The sequence below is a fragment of the Cyprinus carpio genome, chromosome B8, assembly GCF_018340385.1.
Source record: "Cyprinus carpio isolate SPL01 chromosome B8, ASM1834038v1, whole genome shotgun sequence".
Classification (NCBI taxonomy): domain Eukaryota; kingdom Metazoa; phylum Chordata; class Actinopteri; order Cypriniformes; family Cyprinidae; genus Cyprinus; species Cyprinus carpio.
Genome location: NC_056604.1, coordinates 5,096,208 through 5,123,078, shown reverse-complemented (window position 1 = coordinate 5,123,078; position 26,871 = coordinate 5,096,208). Strand labels below are relative to the sequence as shown.

The 26,871-nt window shown below is 35.7% G+C and overlaps 1 protein-coding gene across 4 annotated transcripts in view; it reads right to left on the bottom strand.

Moving 5' to 3' along the window:
- Positions 1–24,597, bottom strand: part of LOC109095191 (coiled-coil domain-containing protein 120-like) — a 48,426-nt gene extending 23,829 nt beyond the window's left edge. For 2 of the 4 annotated variants that reach the window (XM_042729338.1, XM_019108875.2), the window contains exon 1: positions 24,360–24,597. The gene's annotated coding sequence lies outside the window, so the exon portion shown is untranslated. Of the gene's footprint in view, positions 1–2,745; positions 3,126–24,359 lie in introns of those variants that run through there. The other 2 variants (XM_019108874.2, XM_019108873.2) reach the window with 2 other exon arrangements.
- Between the last annotated feature and the right edge of the window lie 2,274 nt (positions 24,598–26,871).

Below are 26,871 nucleotides of genomic sequence, written 5' to 3'. Positions count from 1 at the left end.
GAAACCTGAAAAGAGTCACTAATTGTAAAAAAAAAAAGAAAATTGCACACTTCACATTTAAAGTACTCACAAGATGAAGTAATTGCATGACCTATTGATGATCAAGAAAATACAGCATGTGAGTCAAAATGTGCTTTTACCTTTAACCTATGATCATAAATGTTTACTACTTAATCATAAGTTCAGCATTTTTTAAGTGAAATCAACTGTTCTGTCACAAACTGGCATTCCATGTTGCACAGTAATATGTGTACATAATAAGTGATACAGTATACCAAAGTAGGCGTCTTTGGGAATGCCCCACATGGCATCACAATGAGATCACATTAAACAGTGTTCTTCCTGGTGTCTGCATAAAATTTAATTTGCTTTCCTTCCTTTAAGTTCTTTGCATTACTACTAACTCAAAATTATGTGTATATATTAGGAAAACGTTGTAAAATAACACCAAGGGGGTGTTAACATTTCTTAAGTCAATCTCAAAAAGGTCAAATATGAAATATTATGATATGACATACTACACTTGCAAACAAACAAACACCATCAGTAAAAACAGCACAAGAACTCAGCAACTAGAAAATCAGCCTGTGATTCACAATTCGGGTGGAAACACAACAGTATGTCATTAGATCAGTCAGCTGTCTCACATGTGGTCATGTTTGCTGGCAATCCGGCAAACAGCTGATTATGGGAGGTATGAAGCAAGAGTCCAGCACTGTTGTCTTGGCATCCAGATAGTGACCCATAAACCTGACAGAGGTGAGGCTCTCACAGCTGCTTCTGACACACACACACACGTGCTGATGGCAAGCTACGCCGAACATGATGGTGCCACTGAGGCACAACTGAGCATCGACAACAACAACTACTACATACACATACATGCATGAGTAGTATCAATATTGGGTGATGTAGGCAGTTCTACATTGTATATAGTTATACATTGTATAAGATACCTAAGATTTATTTTTGCAAAATTATGCACAGATGTTTTATATTTCGTTCAATCATAGGGTTTATTCAAATCACTTACTCTAAGTTTAAAAGTCATAATGCTTGCCTTAGCAAACATTACTAATAAAAAAAATAATAATAAAAGTAATCCAGTTTTGGCGTCATCTGTTGATGGTCAATATGGGTTTGTGGGTTATGGGGTCATTGTTGGATTAATCACAGAAATGTCTTTAATTTCTTTTTGGACACAAAATACTTTATAATTAGGCTATGTCACAGATTCAGCAGAACAGCATTTGCTTAAAGTGAGGAAGTGAATGGGAAGTTAAATATAACCTTGCTCCAACAAAGCAGAGAAAAGTTAATTTATATCTATTCATTAACCTGTTTGATTATAGAGATATGCATTAAATCTAGGTGTTATTTAGGTCTTGTTTTTAAAGAATTGACTATTCCTGGGGGCTGTTTTTATAAAACAAGTTTACCAAACAAGCCAGGTTTATTTCAGTTAGTCTGGCTTATTGTCAGTTGATTTGGTTCAAAATAAGTCAGAATAACTCAAATAAGCCTGGTTTGTTTGGTCAACTTGTTTTATGAAACAGGCCCCAGGTCTCAGGAGGTTATCAGTGTGTGTTGAGCTTGGGGATGTGACACAGACAGAAGCTGGTTTCTAGGTAGCTCTACAAACACTTCAATAATCTCCTTCAGCACAAAGCAACAATAAACTTCTTCAAGTGACACTGCAGGCAAGTCGACTCAAACTTCACTGGCAGATTTTTGCCTGGAGTGACGGCATATAGACAGACAGTTTCAAAGACCTTAGATCACCTAAACCTACAGCTAAAACACAAATGATTAAACACTGTATGACTGCAATGACAGCTGCTCAGTGCAGAAATCAATATTGTTGCATAGAAAAGAAGACAGCTACAAATAAGCCTATTGATAAGGTAACGCCAGCTGATCAATATTCACAAAAGATGGCAATCTAAAGTTTAACAGATCTATTCATTTCCTTCTAGAGATAAATGTTCAAGGAGGTTCACTGCAAACCGAGCCACACAAAGGCTTTCTGTGTGAAAATCACCACCTTGAAAATGCTGAGCAAATGCTCGCGTGCTGCCGCTCAGAATGGTCAGTGTGAAGTCCAAGTCTCTTAAGGAACCAGTCCAACTAGTCCAACAGACAACGAATCGGGCCCGAGTGCCTAATAATTTAAATACTTATCCTGTCATCACATCCTCTTGCCTGAAGGGCTGGATTTTCAGAGGTTTAGCATCTCAATGGTTTTCTACAGATGCATGCCAAGCTCATGCTGCTCATGCAAACAGAGGAATGTCATCAAACTTTGCAACATACTGATCATCTATATTGTGCCCTATAAAATGTGATTATTTAAGTGAGAAGCAGCTGCAGTAATCGCTGGAAATGCTGCCAGTATAACACTCTTCTAATAAGATGTGTTTAACTACACCACAAAATTATACATTACTGAAAGCAAAAATCACAACAGTCTGTTATTATGACAGCAGTCATAATTTCATGACAAAACTTCATGAAATCCAACTGATGTATTGCTTCCAAGTCCCTATAAATAATAATAATATTAATAATAATAAAAATGACTGTGGTAACACCATGGTACTTGGTTATATACCACAATACTTCCACTGTATATGTTCAAAAAAAAAAAAAAAAAAAAAAAAAAAAAAAGCTTGGTGTCATGCGTTTGAGAATATTCTAAGATTTCAGGCATGTTTTAGAGATGTTATAGGCTACTAGAAATCTTACCTGTAACATTAAATGTTTAGTCCTGATCTGCTCATCTGTGTGAGTTTAAAGGGAAGTCAGTCTGGTTACAGTCTGTCATGCATCAGCTGTAAGTTATCCTTATCAGAGCAGGTAAACACCGGCAACCGCGTCGCTCAATTTCGAGGTGCACAAAACAGCTGTCAGTAATGAAATAATTCCGCTGACGAAGTTAAAACGGAAAAGTTATCGAGTTTGAAGGATAAACCAGTAGTCCAATGCTGAGCCAATCAGATCCGGTGACTTTTCAGTGCAGTTTTTCGCTCTGAACTCAGCGCACCCCAGCGGACCGATCCAAACACGCGCAGGGCTCGGTTTATGAATATTAATTACGTAACATGACGTCCTCCGGGAACGTTGAACTGATTGGCTGAAAGCTGTCTCTTTGAAGGTGGGCTCTAGCGGGGCGAATGGATGCTATTGTGGAAACCTACCGACCTGTAATTTATGAATATTTAATAAGGTTACATAACAGGACGCTCTAGGAGAGTTACCACGCAACAACTGAATAATAAAATAGATATTTACCAGGTAAGTTTTCGCTATTGTTAATTTACCTGCGGATATTTAATCTTAGAGTTTCTTTTTATTTCTTTAAATTCATCTCCAGTCTCTAAACAATGCACTGAAGCAAAGGTGTTTAGAATTACATTGCATTAAAATAATTAACTTCATTTTCTTTTAACTCATCAAAACTGCCATTATTAAAATGCATAATAATAAAAAATATATTTATTAAAAATCAGTTAAGCTATTTAGGATTTGTGGCCAGGTTTTTTTATTAAATACTAAAGTTCTTAAACGCATTTTCTTCTAATTCAGCTGTTCATATTGCTGTTATTTAATAATTAATAGTTAATAAATAAATATTATAAAAATATAAGTAAATATTAAAAATTGCTGTAATTATAGATATTTGTTAGTACTTTTTCACACCCGGTCTGCTATTAAATTTCTTCAACACAGCTGTTGTACTTTCCACTGAATATGTGTTTGAATTCCTTGTGACTCTTGAGGTTTCAGAGATGTCTAAAAGAAAGTAGAGCAGCAGCCTCATGGTAATCTAGGTGCTGAAAACTGAGACTGTGTTTCGGCTACCTTCAGTTTCCCTGAGGGACAGCGCTGTGCCTTCATTTGCAAATCAATTGGCTTCAAAACAGGATTTCTATTCACATGTAAAGGATGTCATCTACATGAAACAACAGTTTGATCCTTTAAGCTGCCCAGAGTTAATAGTACACAGAAAAATGGCGATAAAAAGGTAAGGAATACACAATCATGTTATTTACTGAAGAAAAAGAAACAAAAAATTGTGTATTTATTTTATGCATTTTCCAGAAGTTGTGATTTCTTGACAGTATAAGTTTAAAAATCTTCTTGTGTGTGTGTGTATACATATATCTTAGTTTTTTCTTTATTTTTATGTTTGTTAAAAGTCCATTGACTAAGCAGCATTTGTTAAAAAGGCCCTTGTTACATAATTGAGAAAACAGCCTCAGCCCAACACGTCTGCTGTTAATGTTCCTGAACTGTGATTTTCACGAGTAAGTGACAAATGCAGAGCATTGCCACATTAAAAAAAAGAAATGAGTACAAGTAAATGCTTTTAATGCAATATAATTTGCTTTTAGGCATTTGGGAAAACCCTGCTAGCAGTGATCATTAATTAACATTTCATAAAAAGCTTTGTGAGCGGGTTTTCTGCCTTTAATCCGTTAATTAGATGGTTTGATCTTAACCAGCTACTTTATTATACTTGACTCCCACCATATAATTAGACATGAAGTGAGGCAGGATTACAGATGACTCGGGTTCTAATGGTCAGTGTGGTTAGCGAGAGAGCTTTACTGTACAGGAGAGCCCGTCATCTGGGATTTACATCAGCGCTGCAGTTTAATTTGAGAGCGAGGATTTCAATGAAGGGAAGTTCAGCTGGAGATCAGAACAAAGTGCATCTCCTGCCCTTCCTGGAATTCTCCGCAAGAATATTCTCACAACGAATCCCGCTGAAGGAGAGAGAGACTCAGAGAAACCCTGCTGGGACCAGACCCCTCTGCCTCTTCATCAATCACTCCACAGGACGGGACAACAGTCTCCTCCTAATGAGACTGACAATACCACACTGGTGTCTGCGGTGTCATGCTTCCTGCTTTGTACTAATCCCATTAACCATTACCAGAGGCTCCAATCAACATGACAATTTACAGCCTGAAATTCTGAAACTAATATGACAACTTTATTTTACGGTGTTCCCGTTACACATGTAACATGTACTTACTATTAAAATAATAAATTAGGCATAATTACATGCAAGTAACCCAGTTAAGCCAAACGTTAACTCCATATAGTTCATGTAGCTAATTAATATTACTCAGTACTTAAATGTAGAATTAAACTGTAACAAGGACACTCTTATAGAAAAAAATTAATCCATGTCTGTAAGCTCTAAGAAAATCTACATGCAATTTTCCTCCTAAAAATGAACGAATTAGCATATATGAATTTCAATTGCATATTCTCTTGTGGAAAAATATTGCGCCCATCTAATCACTTCATCTATTATTATTTTAGTATCATAGATGTACTATTTTAAATGCTAGTCTTTATTGTTATTTTGAATAAGTTTTCTTCGTATTTTCTATTTCCATTTTAATTGTAGTTGAAATGTTGGTATTTTAGTGTGTTCTTGTCATTTCTTTTACTTTTTTATTGGTATTTGTTTATTAATGTCTACATAGTTTTTTATTAACATTAATTTCAGTTTAAGTAAATGTATATATATATTTTATATAAAAATATATTTAATATTTTTATTTGATTTTATAATATGTATAATATTATAAATTTTTTTTAAGAATAAAATTAACTATTTGAAAATAAATGAAATAAAATAATTTTATGTTATTCTAAAAAGTTGTAATTTACATAACTTGGCATCTCAAACATTTTGCATTTTATCAAAAATATGAGCAAATTTCTGAAAAAAAAATTAATAAAATAAAAAATCCTGAAGAAATAAGTATATAGAAGATTACCTGGATATATATATATATATATATATATATATATATATATATATATATATATATATTATATATATATATATATATATATGTTATCTAGCAAATCTCAACTGCTTGATTGTCTATATTATCACAAAATGTAAACTATATTATCACCTAGTGATTTATAATGTAGATTGTCTCAAAGCAGCTTTACGAAAAAGCACAATGTTAATGTTTACCTGTTATAGTTGCATTTAGTAGAGTCATTTGATAAAATAGTTTACATTTCATGACAATACAAAAATGTATTTTTTTCCAAGATGGTAGCTACAGCCTTAGCGTTTACATTGCAATATCTGTGTTAGCACATTAAAATGGGGATAAATGTATTTTAACACTGAAATTCTTCAAATAAAGTCCTCTGTTTAAGAATAGATTACCTGTTAAGTAGATCACTGGACTCATATCTGCTGTGCTGTGACCACACAGATAAACCCAGCGCTCTCCCCACTGCGAGTGTGAAGCTGTGGATTAGTGTAGAGTTTGGATCTGAGGGTTTTTTCCCCCGGATTACTCCTGGAGAGGTTTTAGAAAAGAAAGATGGAGAGAGGAGCGAGCCAACTGGCATGAAACTAAAAGAGCAGCATTAAATATGTCAGAATCAGCTGTTACCCCAAGATCTCCCTCCTACGATGCCTGGCCGCTGTGGAGCTATTGTCTTAGACTCCGTAAATCTCTTGCGTTCCTATGAAAACTCAGACATCAAAGAGGTGTGAGTGTGTTTGTTAAAATCTGCTAAAAAATGCAGCATGAAAACACTACTTTATATATAGTCTGTTCTTGGTGTACCAGTATATGAATAATTAAAGTCCTTTACACATCATTACGGTTTGGGGTTTCAATGTTATAACAAGCAGTTCGGCTCACAGGCCTTGAAACATGGTTTGTTTCATCCCATGCCAACGCTTAAGGAGCACCACTGAAAATCCCTCTCAGTCCATTTCTTTCTGTGAATAGATGGACACCAAGTCGTCAATCTGTGGTAGAGTCGACATCCTTCTTTGAGCACTGCCAGTGGTGTAATGAAACAAAGTAATAATATTTCGTTACAGTACTCAAGTATTTTTTTGGAGTATCTGTACTTTACTTTAGTTTTTATATTTCAGCCAACTTTTACTTTTACTCCACTACATTTCCCCGAAACATATTTGTTACGTACCACAAAATAGTCAGAAGTCAGAAGAACACGGACTGCAGGAAAGCAGATTTGACGAATTAGTGGTCTGCCGTTTGCAAGTTAGACTCATAAAAACACCTTTGCTCATGTGCAAACAAGTGTGCGCACAACCCAGGGTGATCAATTTTCCTCTCAAGTCGAGTCTGGGTGTGTGCGATACAGCATCGTCTGCGATATTATGGTAAGTGTTGTTGTAATGATGTGCGATCTTCAGTTCAAGTTCAGTAAACCAGTAAGTGACTTACATTTTAGACATAATATTGCTTGTTTTTGCTCAATTTTGCTAACGAAAATAGTTCCAAACAAAGATCACAGCATTTTTTGCGTCTTTGAGCAATTGTGATTACTTATTAAATGAATCAGCTTTTTGAGCAAACCAGTTGAATAAATGATTCAGTGATTCACTCCTTAACACAGTCAAATGCTTTGTTTCTGAATGAATCAGCCGTTTGAATGAATCGGTTGAATCTTAGTGACTTACTCATTAACAATCTCTTGCGGTCACCTACTGCCAGTTTTAATTTCACATTTCGACTATTTCTTTAATGTTTTAAATTATTTCAAATATCAGTATTCAATGTTTTATGTCAGTTTAAATGCATCCATGTCCCCTCTGAGATACATAAACACATCTAAATGCTATTTCAGATGCAGATTCCAGAAATGTTTTCTTATGCTGGAATGAAAAACATTAGGTACCGGATTAAGTGCTTCTTATTCTTACTCAAAAATACAAAATGGAAGACAGAGTTAAAACTGAACAGTCTTGCTACTCAGGCTGTGTATGAACATTTATCTATCTATCTATCTATCTATCTATCTATCTATCTATCTATCTATCTATCTATATATATATTTGCTTCTTTTCCATTTTGCATTTTGCATTTACTTGTACTTTTACTTTCAATACTTAAGTATGTTAAAGATTTAAGTATGAAAAAATTATTTTCATACTTAAATACAATAAATATCATATACTTTAAGACTTTTACTCAAGTAATATTCTAAACAGTGACTTCAACTTCTGCCAAAGTCATTTTCTGGTAAGATATCTGTACTTTTACTTGAGTATGGATTTTAGGTACTTTATACACCACTGAGCACTGCTCTGTTTTATGTTGGGGTTCTTGAATGGGCAGCTGTTGGGTTTAAGGTCACTCCCCTTGGGCAGCATTTGTGGTCTTGGCTAATGACAAACACCTGTGAGAATCAGGAGTGGGGTGGAGAGCATTTATGTCACAATTTGTTAAACAGATGGCAAACATCTCCCTTTGGCTGCTCAATCACCACAGCTCATGCCAGATTCTCTGCCCCTCCTTAAACGAACCACATCTCCTCTTATGACGTATAAAATCTTTGATGTTTTCTTTTAAAGGAATCTTCTCAATCTCAATTTTCAAGTCAAGTCAAATATACTCATACAGCGCATTTAACGCTCTCAGAAAAAGGTACAAATGGTGTCATTAGGGTGGTATCATTTCAAACGGTACTAAATTGCACTATTAAGGTACTACAATGTACAAATGTACTAAATATGGACCTTTATGTATACTTACGTCATGAGTAATACCAGTTGTGCTGGATAGACCTTGCTCCGGAGTAGGAGCTAATTTGGTTCTCGAAAAAGGCAGTCTGGTACTAAAATCGCACCCAGTTCCGGAGGTGCGAAAATGCCAAAACGTGGGTAGTTCCACAAATAGTTCTGGTACTATGAAAAGGTTCCCGTGGTGCGAAAGGCCCTTTTAAGGTACTAATATGCACCGTCTAGAGATAAACATGCACAAATGTGCACACTTTGAACCAGTAACAGCTTTTGTACCTTTTTATTTTTTCTGAGAGTGCACAATATAGTTTTAAAGCAGCTTTACAGACGATCATGATATTAATGTTTATAATATTTTAATATCTTCATGTCTTATAGTCGCATTTAGCAGACTGGAGCTAAGTGATAATATAGTTTACGGTTTTATAATGATACAAAAATAAGGACAAATAAATTGGAACAATTTCCAAGATGGTACCTGCATCAGCATTTACACTGTTATATCTGTATATATCTTTAACATTGGAGAAAAAAGTGCCCTGTTTAAGAATAGATTTTTGCATTTTAAATCCAATTTTGTGTAAAAATCCAGTCTTTTGTTTTAAATGTCATTTGACAGAATGATCAACTAATAAGCTAATAATGAGTGTCAAATTGTACCATAGCTTGTTCAGGAGATGAGCATTATTACTTTTCTGAGCAATCTTAGAAATATTGCCCCCTGGTGGACAAAAATGCATAGCAACACCCTGGCAACCACCTGCAACTTCTTAGCATTATTTCCACAGCTGAAGACTTCTTTTTACAATTCTGTACATATCCTGCACAAGGGTTAAATAAACGTTGCATTATACCAGATCAATACAGATCTATTAAATCGGTGAACTTCTTCCCTATATGGTGTGTTGTGTCTTTACACAACAACAGAGTGAAAAGTCTGTTGTCTATCTATTCTATGAGAGAACAGTGTTTCAGAGAGTGTGGTGTTGCAGATGTACATGCCCTCAACAGGACGCCACTCCACACAGGATGACAGACAAGCGTACGGTCATGTGAACATCCCTGGGCAAAACTTCCTCTGCTTCCTCTTAAAGTCATGAATCACTTGATGAACTGCCTGTCCTGTGACAAAACATAAACATACATTCATCCAAGCCCATAAATGACTAGTATGAGGGTCCACAACCTATAGACCAGTTATTCTCAAAAGTCATGATCCAAAAATGAGTCACATGTCTGTTCTAATAGACTGCAGACAGCAAGGAAAAATACATCATATAAATGTATAAATGCATATAAAATGCAAATTATTATATAAATCCAAATAATAATTATAAAAATATTTAAGAACATAAATGGCTAAAAATATAATAATAATAATAATAATAATAATAATAATAATAATAATAATAATAATGTATAATTCATTACAAAATATAACAAAAGATCAAAAGATAAAAATATATGAATTGTGTATATATAGAATAGAATTTGGTATATAAATGCAAATAATTCTAAAAATATACAACATAAAAATATAAATATAAACATATAATTATATTATATTATATTATAATATTATATATATATATAATTAATTTTAAAAATACAATGTACATACAGTATAGTGTATAATTAATTACAAAATATAAAAATATAACCATTATATATATATATATATATATATATATATATATATATATATATACACACACACACACACACACACATTCACAAATGCAACTAAACAACATATAAGCATTAATAATTAAGATTATTTTGTATAATAAATGTGCTTATCAAACTACTACTCAAACTACTTAAGTTACTGTAAAACTAGTACTGTGCATATTATTGGCTAATGAGAATTTAGAACAAGATGACTAAGTAAATTTTCCTATTTAGTTTATGAATATTAATTTTGAATATTGTTGGACCGAAAAAGTTGACGATAATATTACAAATTGTAAAGGTAGGTTAGGCGATTTCGGAAAGCCTAGTAATATAAAGTTAGCTTTGAAAGCAATATCCCCACCCTCCCTGCGTAATCACTCTGCAAAGCCACGCCTCCTCCAAAACACGCAAACGTGCACAGACTGTCCATGGACTAACCTGCGACATGGTCTTGATCTGAATGCAAAGCTGTCAGATTACACCATGTCTCATAAACAGGTTGCGCAGAGGTATGCAAATGCATTTTTGACAGGCAGGCAGGACAGCCTTTCATAATGTTTGGACCGAACATTTTGATTAGACTAACATTTTATGGTCCTACGCCTTCCACAAACGATATAAATACATATGAATTAATTTAGACCGCTTAACTTAGTGATTGCCATCGGGATGCGAAGAGACTTTCAACCAGCATAACAAAAAAATTTTTTGAACCAAATCACCTACCTTGCCTTTAAGTATTATTTTAAAGACATTTTTTGTTCATTATCAACATTCTTGCCACTGTGTTATGTTCCCAAAATCTGGGTCATGAGCCAAACTAGTTCAGAACCACTGCTATAGACAGTTCCTGCTCTAGCACAATAGAAACTTTAGTCTGTGTCCACAGTGAGACTGTTTGCTTAATTAATTTCCTCTGATTAAAGCTTCTGTCAGCACCACAGCAGTCTCAGCCACAGACTGTTTTTCATCTAAGCGTTTTGATTATTATTTCATGCAGTGCCCCACTGCCCTGGAAGAATTTCTCACTCTGGCTCTCGTCGGTTGAGTGTGCGATCCCGCCAGGAGCCAGCGTAGACTTGCGAGCAGAGCTTCAAACAGCATGCGTTCCCCTCTTCGCTCCGCATTGATTCTGAACGGGAGGGGCGCGAGTTGCCAAGCAGAAAAATCCAAACAGCGTGTCCTCTGCTCACCCTCCTCCTCCACCACCCGCTGCTGCAGTGCCAACTTATCAAGCTCACATCTCCAGACTACATAACACATCATCATCACACAGTATTAAGGCCAACTACAACGATAAAGAAACTGTTTTAAAAAAGTCCACATCACAACTATAAAGGTGCAGTCATATGCAAATCCTGACATTTTATCCTCCCCATCAGATTGTCCTACCAGGGCTTAATGTGCATGCGCTCATTAATATTGTTTCCTTTTTCTCATGCTGAACAACAATAATTACTGTATTTGCATCACTGTAATGGTAGGTGTAGGGTTGGGGTAGGTGTAGTCATCAATAAAACACAATCTACTAGGTAGATAAATGTATTTATTGTTGGTTTACAGCCGTAGCTATATCCCTTCACAACTGCAAATAATACATAATTACTGTGTTTGCATTACTGTAAGGGAAGGTTTAGAGTTGGGGTAGGTGTAGGCGTTAATAATCCATAATTTGACAGGTAGAATTTTTCAATATCGAATTGTAGCCTACTACCTACTGTTTTAATGGGAGGTAGCACAAATTGACAGAACACCGGCAAAATCCAGCCATTCTAACAGGAACGCATTAGAATTCAAATCTGCCACACAGACAAATAGAAATCCGATTTGAAGGCTATTTCTGTGTGAACTGTGCTTCATGTATCTCCACACTATTGACATTGGGCAAACGACTTGTTTTTGCACACAAAATTTTGCTAATGTGACCGCACCTTAACTATAACATCGCAGAGGAATGATATGCCTTGAGGAACTGATGCCTTGTTCTATTTATAACGTATTTATGACGTACTGATACAAAGTTCAAATGATTTTCAACTGTCGCTTTGTCGCTTCCAGTGTAGAGACTTTAGCTGTTGCGGTGTAGACACGGACATTGAATAACATTCAAACCGATTTTTCCACCTGACCAGCTATAAAAACACTGACAATCAGAATCCAATCAACAAAACGTTATTCAGTTAATGATAATATAGTTTCAAATTTCAAAATAATTTAAAATTTCAAAATAACTGCAGTGTGCACTTATAACAAACAGAACAACATTATCATGCATTGGTGTGGACGTTAATATAGTTAATATACTTAGTGTGAACAGGCCTTAAAGGGTAAGTTCACCCAAAAATGAAAATTAGCCCATAAATTACTCACCCTCAAGTCATCCTAGGTGTATATGACTTTTATTCTTTCAGACAAATCCAGTCAGAGTTATATTAAAAATTGTCTTTGATCTTTCAAGCTGTTTAATGCCACTCAGTGGGTTTTGCATGCATCAGTCCAAAAGAAGTTAAATAAAAAGCACTCATCCATATAACAAAGGCCTCCTGTAGCGAATTAATGATTGTTTGTAAGAAAAATATCCATATTCAAAATGTAATAATCACTTTAATCTAGCTTGCACTCACTGTTGTAAACGGAAGCAGCTCAAAATCCATCCTGCTTTAAAAATTATGTCATAAATTACTCAACCTCATGTTGTTATAAACCCGTAAGACCTTTGTTCATCTTTGGAACACAAATTAAGATATTTTTCATAAAATCCAAGAGCTTTCTGCCCCCTTCATAGACAGCAAAGGACCTACCACAGTCAATGCACAGAAATGCAGTAAGGACATTGTTAAAATAGTTCATGTGATTGTGACATCAGTGGTTCAACCGTGATTTTACTAAGCTGCTGACATAGAACACGCAATTGCTGCACCTTGTTTATGTACAGAGGAAAGCATGTGCATGCATCATAACACTCTTCATAATGTGGAAGATGGTAACTTGCAGGAGAAAAATTGTTGAATAATGTCATTATTTTTGTCTTTTTGCTACTATTCACATAGCGTCATCAAATTATGGTTGAACCACTGATGGTCACATGGACCATTTTAACGGTCCTTAATAGATTTCTGTGCCTTCATCGTGGTAGTAACCTTGCTGTCTATAGAGGGTCAGAGAGCTCTAGAATTTCATCAAAAATCTTCATTTGTGTTACAAAGATGAATGAAGATCTTATGGGTTTGGAACGAAATTAAGTAAGGTTATTAATAACAGAATTTTCATTTTTGGGTGAATTATTCCTTTAAATATAGCTTGAGTATTTAAAGTGACAGACAACATAACTTGAGTGCACACTTACAACAAACAGATGCGTTGCTTTGGTGTGGAGGCTAACAGGTATCGTTACTGCTATCTTAATAGTTTTAGTACTTGTGTTTGGATACAACCAGCACGAGGCTTCACATAAATGTCCAGGGGGGGGGGGGGGGGGGTTCAACAGCATCTGGCTTTCATGAGTCACCGCTATTAGCAGACAGAGATGTTAGTCGTGTTATATGTCTCTTATGCTTATGCTTACACTTTGATGAGATGAAATGGCCAAACGTACCTTCTTTAATCCTAGTCTGCTTGTGTTTGTGTGCTTCAGAGAGGCTGAACAGCTGCGGCTCATGAGAGAAGCTGAGATAACCTCTGAAAAATAACCCAAACACTTCACTGCTCTTTTAACTTGTCAAGACTTGTTGCTCCCACAGTCTTCAGAAAACCTCTCTGGGGTAATGCAGGTCATATGGCCTCATATTAACAGCACTGATGATTATACGAATAAAAAAGATACCAACAAAATACGTCAACAAAATACGTCAACAAAACCAAAGGCAGCAAGGTAGAGTAACAACTAATGCAATTAAAGGCTTGTTTTGCTGTATTATAGGAAAATATTATATTATATTATATTATATTATATTATATTATCATGTTAACCTAAGATATTAATTTTGTTGTTTTTTTTTTATATTATAATATTTTCAGAAAATATTCAGAAATAATATAACAGAAAAAATTTCCAGAAAATATATTATATTATAAGCATTAAACAAACATTAATACTAAAAACATGGGTTTGTGGTTTGACATCAAAGAGTCTAAAAATGACAGATTGGTTTATTTAACTGATTGATCTGAATTCAAAAATCACAGTAAGCAATATTGCCAGGTCGTCTGTGATGCTTCATCACTAGAGGGTGTCCAAAACACAAGGTAGGACAGATTTTGATAATGGAGTGTAAAGCTTTTCACACTGTGATGGATCCATGGAATATCACGCCTGCCAAGAATGGACAGATTACAGTATGTAAGTACCCTCCTGAAATACAGTCATGATAAACTACAGCCAAAGAGTGCTGCAGTGCAGTAAAAAGCTCAAGGTAGGTCACAGCATAGAAAATGGAGGGGGAAAAGAAATTACATATAATTTATATAAAAATGCATGTGTAAAAATACATACATAAAAAAATATGTATATTATAAAATTACATAATTATAAAATACCATAACCCTATAGGGTTATTAATATTATAAATTATTTTAGTATATCATTTAATACTCAAATGTATTAAAAATTATTTCTATATTTGACCAAAATCCAAACTCGCACTAAAAAAAGAGTTTTTACTGTAGTCCAGAGCTAATGAACGTGAAACAACTGAGTAAAAAGGACTGCAATATATGATCATTTTGAATTCATTTTTTAAACAATATTAGGATATGACCCAAATATATAGCTAATATTATATCATCAGGTAACTGCTTATTTCCACCCATAATACTTGCGATATAGTCTAAAATATGTATGTGAGTTCTGGACTTATGCTAGTAAATCCTATTTATTGTTTCGATGCACCTGAGGGAAAAATGTTCAGTGCCCAATTAAGTCAGATATGTTTGTTTGCAAATGGTGTTTGAAGTGCAAGCGCGCCCTCTGTGGCAAGGAGCAGCATTACAACAACCTGACTGCAGCACTTCATAGAGGTGTGAACAATCCTAAAATCAGAACAAGCTCAGAAGGGCGTTTTAAAAATAGATCACCACCTGGCTTCACTCTAATACTAATTCACACAGCAACAACAAATCTCCACAGTTTACACAAAATGTGCCAAGAGAAATGAATTGCTTATAATTAATCTTTTACAGCAACATGCTGCAGCAAGTGAAAATAATTTAATTAGTCTGTCATCATTATTTAAGGTAAGTATGATTTTTTTTTTTTTGCAGGAAAAAAAATTCATAACAGAAATTCACAATAACAGAAAGATGGATAATCCGTTTACATGAAAATATTGTTATCTACCCAAAAATAGATGAGCTCCACTAACAAAACAAACCATTGTTTTGAGAAAAAACATTTGATGTGCAGATATGAAAAATATCAAACTATAAAGCAAACTGTCAGCAAGTTTAGTTAATAGTTGCGTGTAGAATCTATAAAAAATAACTAATTTAAATTAAATAAAAAAATTAGATGATATTAAAAAATTAATAATTAAATGTGTCTATAGTCATATATATAAATGTAATTCAACTGACATGTTCGTATGTGAAATATTGTTAAAGTTCAGCTCAGGTCACCCTGAAGAATATTTGTCCAACCTCTCTGTCATAAACGGAGAATGCAGGACAGGACTGTGTAAGTCAGAGCACAAGATGAAAACATAACTGCATCTCTTTGTATCTGGAGGCCCAGGGACACTTCCTGTGCTCTGCTTGCTTTTGTTTTACACTTTCCATTTTCTCCGTGCTTTATAACTGCACTCATTCCTTCTCCAGCAGGCAGCCTGTCCTTGACACCACTGCACCGCTTCTGTGAGGTTTTCTTGCCCCGCTACAGTCACACCCACCGTCTTGCTCCTGCTCGTTCACTGGTTCGCTCCTTCACGAGGCAACCAACGGCAAGTTAGGAAACATCTTTAAAATGTGCATGCTGGAGTAGGTTTCAATGCCTTGTAGCCAGTCTCTCTGTCTGCCTCTCTAGGTGTTTGCTTTATAACATGACCTACATTTTTCTGCTCGAGTGAAGCTTAGAGATCCGTCACAGTTCGACATCACAGCGCCGCGATGCCAAACTACACAATGAGCAGGAGCAACACATTGAGCTGAGAGCGATCGGGAGTCTAACCGCTGCATGGCAACAACATGAAAAATCCCCTACTAAAAATAGTGGCATATCGCAGGCTGGCAGCTCTGACTGAGCAGCCAATAACCTTTCACCCCTGAGGTGCTGGCACAGGGAAGGCGGATCTGGGCCGTCACCGTCATGTTTGGGTGATTGACTCTCATCCAGATGTCTGTACTGAACCGGTGGGGTCAAATTTACGCAACAAGGTGCTCATACGGACAAAACCATTCAAAAACGCCAACCTTGCAAAGCAAATCTACTCGGGGAGAATGTTTGAACAATAGAGCCATGTTTGAGGATGTCCGTCCACAAAGTTACCCTCTTTTAGAGTTCAGACAGGTCACTTTAAATTCCCCTGAGCTGTCGTAGCCATTGGCCACACTGCCTTCCAAACTGTCTCCTCAATTTGCCTCACTCGGGTGATTTCTTTGAACACTGCCCTTCTTTCTATCCCTAGGCTTTCAGGAGATCTGCAGGAATCAGTTTGTGTCCAACACGCCCATCAGTCAAAGCATTACTCGGGAGGGACTCTTATCGTCCTTTAAGTGCAAAATACATTGATTTAAAAAGGAACACAAACCATTTTGACCCGCACATTACAAGCATGCTAGTGTGCATTACTCATTACTCAATTAAATGTGAAATTTGCATGATTTTTCTATATGTTTAAATACTTTCTACTATCCCTGTGTAGTATAATTTTTATATATAACACTTAAAATCTTTATACACACACACATACATAAAAAATCATTTCTATGCAAATTATGTATAATTGGTTAATATGTAATTATATGTAAATTACCCATATATTTAACACAAAAATGCTCACATATTTTTTATAGGTGTGTGTGTGTGTGTGTGTGTGTGTGTGTGTGTGTGTGTGTGTGTGTGTGTGTGTGTAAGCACTGAATTTGCTCATTTATATTTATATATGCATTTAATTATATATTGCTATAATAGCTGTGCATTCAGGTGTGTGGCTCTCATCTGTAGAACTTCAGTGAGCTTTAGCTAATAGTGGGGTGAAAACCAGCTTCAAACCTCTTGTAACCCAAACAGCTGAAGTTAAGTGGCAGGTTCTGAGGCACAGCTCTGTCCTTCCAGGAGTTAATGCTCTAGAGGACGTGGGAAAAGCCCTTGAAAGCCACTAATCATCTAAACTCTACACACACACATCCATCAGCTGATCCCCTAAAACAGCAGTTAGACAACAGAGCTGCAGCAGTGTTTGGACTCTAGTATTTTACAACAGATTACTGACAGCAGAAAAAATACTTCTCACCTTACTAAAAGCAAACCTGTAGCCAAATAGTCACTAAAACATTGTTCATTACTAAAGTTAAGAACAAATGAAGATTCATTGATCATAGTTTCAGGACAGTTTGGTTTCTCAGAGGCTGTTAATGGAGTTCTCAGTTGTGGATTAAGTAATAACACTGCCTCAAAAGTTTCTCCAGACACAAATTGTTGACTTACAGTAATAACTATAAAACAAATGCGGATAGCAAGCAATAGCTCAGAGATTTGTTCCTGAAATAATTTGATGCATTCTTTGAGGTTTCCTTTAAAAGTCTTGAGAAGATAACAGGGTCTTTTTTCTAGAGAAATCTCCATTTATTCTGGCCTACATGGGAATGTTGCCACTTATCAGATAATAAGACTGAATATATATGCATGTAAGGAAAGGCAAGTGATTTTACGCCAAAGTACACACCAGCCTCATTAAAAATTCATCTCACAGCATTGATATTCATGCATGTTACCACAGTCTAAGAGTATCTTATATGTCTGTGTAAATCCGTTTGACGTACAGTATTTAGTTGGTGTCAAGCTCATCACACCGGTTTAAAAGATTAAGATGAGCAATCAATATCAGCAAAGATGTTTTACATCTGTTGATTGAGATTTAGTGTAAATATCAACTTAATCTCTTGATCTCCATAGTGTTGACATCATATTTAATTTGATGTAAATGAAAACAAGGCTGTATTTTGTACATTTTTAAAGTCCTATTTCAACGTTTCGCTATCTAAACAATCAACACCACACAAGAGTAAAACCCACTTAACAGACTATCACAGTCGTTTGTCTATCACAGTCTTATTTTCATTGATGTTAAAGTGATAGTTGAGCTAACGGTTAAAATTCTGTTATCATAAATGCACCCTCATGTAATTCGAACCTGCATGAATTTCTTTACAGTACATAAAATATATTTTTTTAATTGGAACCTACTGACTTTCACTGCATGGACAGAAACAGCATAAAATTTTCATACAAAATGTGCATTCAAAAAATATCATTTTAGGTGAACTATCACTTCACACGAACAAACAAACAAATGAAAGAATGAATAAATAAATGATAGAGTTAAAATAAACAAGGTAGAAGCATATTAAAATAAATATATAAATAAAAAATAAAAAGTTCAGGAACAAACAAATTATGTAAGCATTTTAAATAAATAAACATAAAAAGGTAGAAGTCATTCATAAATAAATAAATAGTAAAGGGAACAAACAAGTCAATAAATAAATAAGGTAGAAAGCATGAATGAATGAACAATGTCATGAACTTTATCACATTAAAATGCTCTACTTTATAAGTTATCTTTAATTTCTTAAAGATAAAAACAGCATCTTCCACCACCATCACTTGAAACAACCTGAATAAAGAAAGCAGATTTCATCCATTTCTAACTGATAATCTATTTTCTGTATGAGGTTTCTTGGATCAGCACGACCTGTTTTCATACTGTTCGATTCCCTAGAGCTGTTTCACATTACCATACCTCTCTCTTTCTCACAAGCTCACAGGAGACCAAAGGTGTATTTATTGTTCTTTGGAAGGTATGACAAATATTTGTGTAATTCGCTTCATAACCTTTGTGGGGTTTAGGTGTTCTTTTCTTTTCGGATCACTCATAAGCCTTCATATTTCAATAACAGCGCAGCAGCACAGCGTGAGTCTCAGCAGAATGAATTCCAGCGCTCCGACACCGTCCAAGCCTCCAGGGCACAAGCATCCCTCTGACATGAGAGTGATTACAAACTCATTAAACTGAGCCCAAAGCGAGAGACGCAGACTGAGTGTTGACCCGGCTCTGTCACTGACACCCTGGCGCTGATGCTGTGAACGCCACTGCATGTCCTTATCTACCCCAAACCTCTTGAGCGGGCAAACATTACACATCCAGCTCCACTCGAGCTATGGGGTTTGTTAAAGGCATAGTTTTCCCAAAAAAAAAAAAAATTTGCAGAAAATGTACTCACCCTCAGGCTATCAAAGATGTAGCTAAGTTTGTTTCTTCATTGGAACAGATTTGGAGAAATGCAGCATTACATCACTTGCTCACCAGTGGATCCTCTATAGTGAATGGGTGCCATGAGAATTAAAGTCTAAACAGCTGATAAAAACATCGCACAAGTAATCCACATGACTCCAGTCCATCAATTATGTCTTGTGAAGTGAGAAGCTGCATGTTTGTAAGAAACAAATTCATAATTAATATGTTTTTAACTTCAAACTATTGCCTCGGGGTAAAATACAAGTCCTCTAATCATAATATTGCTTTCTTCGGTAAAAAAAAAATTGTCTTTTCTGAATCAGGAGATAAAAATGCACAGATCAAGCAATGATCGCAAGAAAACAGTTCAACACACGTTGGTGGATTTTGATGTGAGAGGGCAACAGAGATGGACTTTTATACTTTAGGAAATATTAATATGGATTATGGAGTCGTATCTTGACCAGACACAATGGTTTAAAGTTAAAAACACTTTAATGATGCATTTGTTTCTTTTAAAGATGCAGCTTACGGCTTCACTAGACATCAGTTGATGGACTGGAGTTGTGTGGATTACTGTGATGTTTTTATCAGCTGTTTGGACTTTGATTCTAACGGCACCCATTCACTGCAGAGGATCCATTGGTGGGCAAGTAATGTAACGCTACATTTCTCCAAATCTGTTCTGATGAAGCAACAAATTTACATCTTGGATGGTCTGGGGATATGTAAAGTTTTAGGAAATTTTCATTTTTGGGTGAACTATTCCTTTATAATTTCTTGTAGTTTGGCCTCTAGGGATTTTGAAACCACTTTTTCTAAGTGCTAAGCTACACACCTTCACTTTAGGAAACTCTTTATTATGCACAAAGCAACCCACACTCTTTCCTATAGCACATCCTGGCCCGTGTGTTGGCTAGGAAAGGGATGAGACGGGGATAGAGGCAACTTTGATTTAGACTCTGTTGAAAATATTCCCTGAGCCTCCAGTAACACAAGCTGCTCTGCTCTGAATGTCTAATTAGACAATGAGAGGTTGAGACTGCTGCAATTATACTCCACACACAAACTCCTTCTCTCCGCACCTCTGATCTCTACTTTTAACTTTTATTAGTCTGTCTATAGCTTTCTTTTATCTGTTTCTCTTAGACATAATTGTTAAGGCAAGCATCACTTTTCCTGTTGGTCTTAGTGTTAGGGATTTAAACTTACCATTAACCCTAAGTCTTAAGTCAGAAACAGCTTATGTAAATGCAAATGCTGAAACAGTATGAATTTATTTCTTCTGTGGACAAAAAAAAAAAAAGGATATTTTGAAGAGTGAAAGTCAATGAAGAAAGTCATAGATGTTTGGAATGACAATAGTGTGAGTAAATGATGCAAGTATTTTTATTTTTGGGCAAACTATCACATTAACACACTTAAACTTTGTTGATGTGGTGGAGATAGGGTTTTCTTCAAATGTCTGTGCCATTAATTAATTTTTAACTAACTGGCTCAGCAAAAGAAAACTGACAGGGTAAGATTTAAGTTACACCTTAACACTTTACAATAAGGTTCAACACTCCTAGCAATAAAACAGCAACACTGACAATCACTCGGAGCACTCTAGCAATGGCATAACAACACCCTTGAGATTTAAGTTAAAACTTATAGCTATGGCTTAGCACCACCCTAGAAACCACCCTGAACACTCCTAACAATGGCATAGCAACACCCTAGAAACCACCCAGAACAGCAACACCCAAGAAACAACCCAGAACACTCATACAATGGCATAGCAACACCCTAGAAACCACCCAGAACAGCAACACCCTAGAACCAACCCTGAACACTCATACAATGGCATAGCAACACCCTAGAAACCAACCTGAACACTTATACAAAGGCATAGCAACACCCTAGAAACCACCCTGAACAGTCCCAACTATGGCTTAGCAACACCCTAGAAACCACCCTGAACACTCCTAGCAACAGCATAGCAACACCCTAGAAACCACCCAGAACACTCCCAGGAACAGCATAGCCACACCCTGGCAACCACCCAGAACACTCCTAGCAATGGCATAGCAACACCCTGGTAACCACTCAGAACACTCCTAGCAACAGCTTAGCAACACCCTAGAAACCACCATGAACACTCCTAGCAACACCCTAGAAACCACCCAGAACACTCCCAGCAACAGCATAGCCACACCCTGGCAACCACCCAGAACACTCCTAGCAATGGCATAGCAACACCCGGCCTGAACAATCCTAGCAATGACATAGCAACACCCTGGTAACCACTCAGAACACTCCTAGCAACAGCATAGCAACACCGGGTCTGAACATTCCTAGCAATGGCATAGCAACACCCTGGTAACCACTCAGAACACTCCTAGCAACAGCATAGCAACACCCTAGACACCACTTAGAATACGCAGCAACCACATAACAACACCCTGGCAATCATCCAGAACACGTTGGCACTGTTCCTGAGAGATTTGCACAGGCAAGCATCAACTTTTTCTCCAGAGAATGGAAGGATATAGTCTATTCTAGTCTGTTCTCCTTGTATCCTCACAAGGCCACATAAAAATGCCCCAATTTTGCAAATCCACCTGTCCTTGAAAGCCTCCAGCATCCTCTGCGCTAGATTAGCCAAACATACACCAAATAACCCATCTCAACACAAAACAGAGCTAAAACCAGACCTCTGCCAGACCTCAACCCAGCATTTGGCCCACATAATCAGTTAACCAGCTCCACGGGTCCACACACTCTCTCATAAGGCCGGGAAAAGACAGATAAGTGTGAGCGCTCTTCCTTTTAATATAGGTTAGCAGAATTATACTCGGTAAGACCTTTTCACCCCTACAGCGACGTAACCCAGTTTGCACATTCAGAGCTGCTCTCTTTCTTCGCAGTTCAGCATAATCCTCTGATTACACTTATGATCTGTAAAGAGGATAATGGGCTAAGATTTTGGCTCCTTGGCTCCTCCAACTAAAGAGCGAGTCATGACGTATTAGATGTTTAGTGATAACATTACGTACACATTGCAGTGTTTTAGAGATCTGAGACAGAGAGAGACTTCAAATATTTATGTTATAGTGAGTGTTTGCATCATAAAAGTGTGGTAAAATATTTTGGAGAAACATCAGGTCCAATTGAATGTTTCATAAATACAGTTGAGTTTTTAGTTTCAGATTTAATTTCTGAAATCCTTTAACTGGGTTATCACTGATATGAGAGGGATCCAGCAAAACAGCTTCCAGATATTTTCACAAATATGTGCAAATACTTGCAATTTTGTACAAAGAACATTCACATTCAGTTTCAATGAAGAACTTTTAACTCACAGCTGCGAATCATGTTTAAATTGATATCTCCAGGAGCAAATAGCAGTACTTGCAAGGCAGCCAAAGAGCAGTGGTAAAGTTTAGGTTTATATTATAGGTTATATTAAATTAAAAATGTTCTTTGATCTTACAAGCTGTTTAATGGCAGTCAGCTGGTGTTACAGTGCATCAGTCCAAAAGAAGTGAAATAAAGCACCTCCATTCATAATAAAATGTGCCTTACATGGATCCGGGGCTTAAACAAGGCCTCCTGTAGCGAATCGATGTGTTTTTATAAGAAAAATATCTATATTCAAAACGTTTTAATCACTTTAATCTAGCTTAAGAATAGAAGATATTTTATATATATATATATAATTTTATCTAAGCCTCCCTAAAGTCTAAGATCTTGTATCAATATGCCTAATATAATGTTCTTGATTCAAATAAAGACCAGTCTCAATTTAATATGCACAAAAAAAATGCCAACTCTGAAATAGCAAAATGCAAAAATACAAAAAAATAACTTTTATTCACAATGCTTGGGCTATCTGCAAATCAAAATAGTCACAAAACTAGGCTACATCTAGGCTATAGGCTAGTCTACAAAAATAAATAAATAAATAAATAGACAGCGACTGAAATTATCTTAAAAATAAAGTTTGAATGGAGTCTGCAATAGCTTGGAGGTCACATTATTAGCTGAGAATTAATACCAATGGCCTTGAAAAAAAAAAAAAATAACGCTGAAAAGTAAGTGCGGATGAAAATTGAACACGCCCAAGTCTCCGCTCAGGAGCAACGGAACATTCCCACGCGTGTCCATGTCCAAAAACGGTATACATCAAGTTACACTTTTACTCTAGCACATTAACATAATGAGTAAACACAACTACTATTACTTAGCACAACAATTAAGGCGCTGAGGTGCATGTGTGTTAGTGTGTGACCCCATTAATGAACCTGATCCTGCGCGTAAATCTGGGCGAGGACACACACAGCTCCAAACACTGAGATCAGTGGTCAGACTTTATGCAGCAGCACGATAAGAATGTGCTAAAAATATGAATTATATATGAATTAAAAATCACTTAAAATTCAATGCCACAATATAAATGACAATTGCATAAGTACGCAAAACAAATAAAACAAATTCAGACCTTGCTGCCGAAATAACGCACGCAAAACAAAACAACTTTACATGACAGCACACTGTCGCGGAATTCATTGTCAAACGTGTTTGTTTTGCACTGCAGACCATGTGCTGCATGCAAACAGAGCAGCTCCTCAATGCAACATCCGATCAATGCAGCTGTTCAGTCGAAGCGCGAACATCTGCATCTTTATCCGACCGCTTCTAAATACCTGAGAGGATGCTGGAGTCTCTGACATCCACGTGCGTCCCTCTGCATCATCTCACGAGCATCTCCAGAGCGTCTTTAGTCCTTCATCGAGCTGCATGACTGTCTTCTGCTCATCGATCCCGGATCATCATGATCATCGCCTGTTCTTCAACACACATACCGTGTTTACACACCCCTCTACACCCTCCATCTGCAAGGGCTGGAGATTTGATCCTGACTTGATCTACACACAGGGACCAAACCAATCACATTTCATTCACATTAGTGGCTTGTGTCTCGTTTAACCCGCTCAGTGCCACAGTACTGGAAACACTGGAAAACAAGTGAATATCTATCTGTCTATATAAATATATAACATACATTATTCTTTATTTTATTGAATTAAACCAATATTTTAATAAAAACCATCATACTATAAAATGTGCCAACATGATATATAAAAATATATATATATATATATATATATATATATATATATATATATATATATATATATATATATAGATAGATAGATAGATAGATATTTTATATATATTTATAGAAAACAAAATATTATTTAAATTATATATAGAAATTAGTCATAAATATATTTATTAGCCTATGTATAAAATTGTATATTATAATAAATTAAATGTAATAATTATATATAGCTATCTATCTATTATAAATAATCTTTATATTAGTTTCTGAATAATTTATTACATTTAATTAATTTTTAAAGTGCCCCATAATGGATTTTTGAAAATTACCTTTCATGCCGAAAAATGAATCGTTGAGCAAATCGTTTGGGAGTCCTTGAGCAAGTAAGGTAAAATAAATGCATATTATAAGATAATGAAAGTGTTTTTTTTTTTTTTTTTTTTTGTTTTGCTTAATGTGTGTGTACACATATATATATATATATATATATATATATATATGTGTGTGTGTGTGTGTTTCTGAGTGTAATTGCAAGATATTAGTATATATATGTCAAAAAAGCACAATGAAACTGTAAATTGTTATGCATCCGCATCGGTTGTGTTATTAATTCTGAGCTTGATGCCTGATTACTGACCCTTCTCTGGCATCTCAAGGGTTAAACCGCAGCAATAATCCATAAAGCCTGGTTGGAGATTATGAATCGGTGGATAAATCAGCTTTCGATTTAATATCCCTGCTTGAGTTTGATTTGTTAATGGTTTCCGTCCTCAAGGCCTGAAATCCTGCACAGAAATTCAAAAGCTGTACCTAACTTAGATGTTGTGTTGCGATGTAATGTTAAAAGAATATTGAAAAGTATAAGTGAAATGATAGATTAGATGATATTTTAATGCAAAGTGCTCTCTATTTGACAGATTTCGCTCACTCTGTAACTGGCAGATCCATTGAAAGCACACACGCTAAAATAGGAGGATATGAATATCAGACTGCGACTGGATGCGAGAGCCAGATATCAGGCGGAAGGCCACTGGGGTCACTGTCCTCTCACTTCCGTAAGGAAACAAAGCAGCTCATTCAGATCGATGCACAACACTATTGAATGAGTCTCTCTCTCTATCGCTGCTTAACCCCATATGAACTAACTGCAGGTGTCTCCAAGAGTCACAGCAAATATAGAAATACACATTTTTGTCTTCCATAGTAGAAACTGCAAAGTCTTTGAAGAAAGAAGTAAAGACAAAAGTCGACTCAAAATGATCCGTTCATAAGTATCTGCTGTTCTCTACATGCGCCACTAAATGAAGAGAATGAGGCCCTCTGGTGGAATACTACTGAAATGACAAAGAACGATACTTGCATCAGGGGTTTCAAATAATATGATCTTCATCTTGCCTAGGCAACTTTTCCCCAAATATAAAGCCTCCTGTATATTTTCATGCATAAAGACCAATTTATACTGAGAGACAAAAATATCAAGCATTAAATTATATATGTAGTTTTTGAATAAATAATTGCCTTTTATTTTGCCACTGTACTAAAGCCAAAACTAATTGTTAAAAACTGTTCTGGAAATGTACATTAGTTGAGAGCATACTTAATACATGTTTGTTAATTCAATGTTAGAGAACTGCTGGATGCATACACATTTCAGTCTGAATTTATATGTATATAACGCTTTGTACAGCATGTCCTGTTTTTTTTTGTTTTTTTTTTTACTAAATTAAAATTTTCTTTGAATTTTAATGTCTTACTATTACAAATGCTGTCAACTGAATTATTATAAATTCGGACAAGTCAAATTCAGTAAATGCACCACATTAAATCATACTTAATTGCGAGTTACCACATCAAAATAAATAAATAAATAAATAAATAAATAAAAGATACATGTTGCAAAATCTTTTTTTTTCCCTTCCTAAATTTTTCATGGACTAAAAGTTTAGATTCAAAAGAATGATTCTGATTGTCACTACAGACAAAAAAAAAAAAGCAGAGCTGTCTGTATATAAGAAAAAACAAACCTTTATTTTACGCACCTTTCATAAAAACCTTACTTTACAGTGTTTCAAAAACTCAACTCGTGGTTAAAC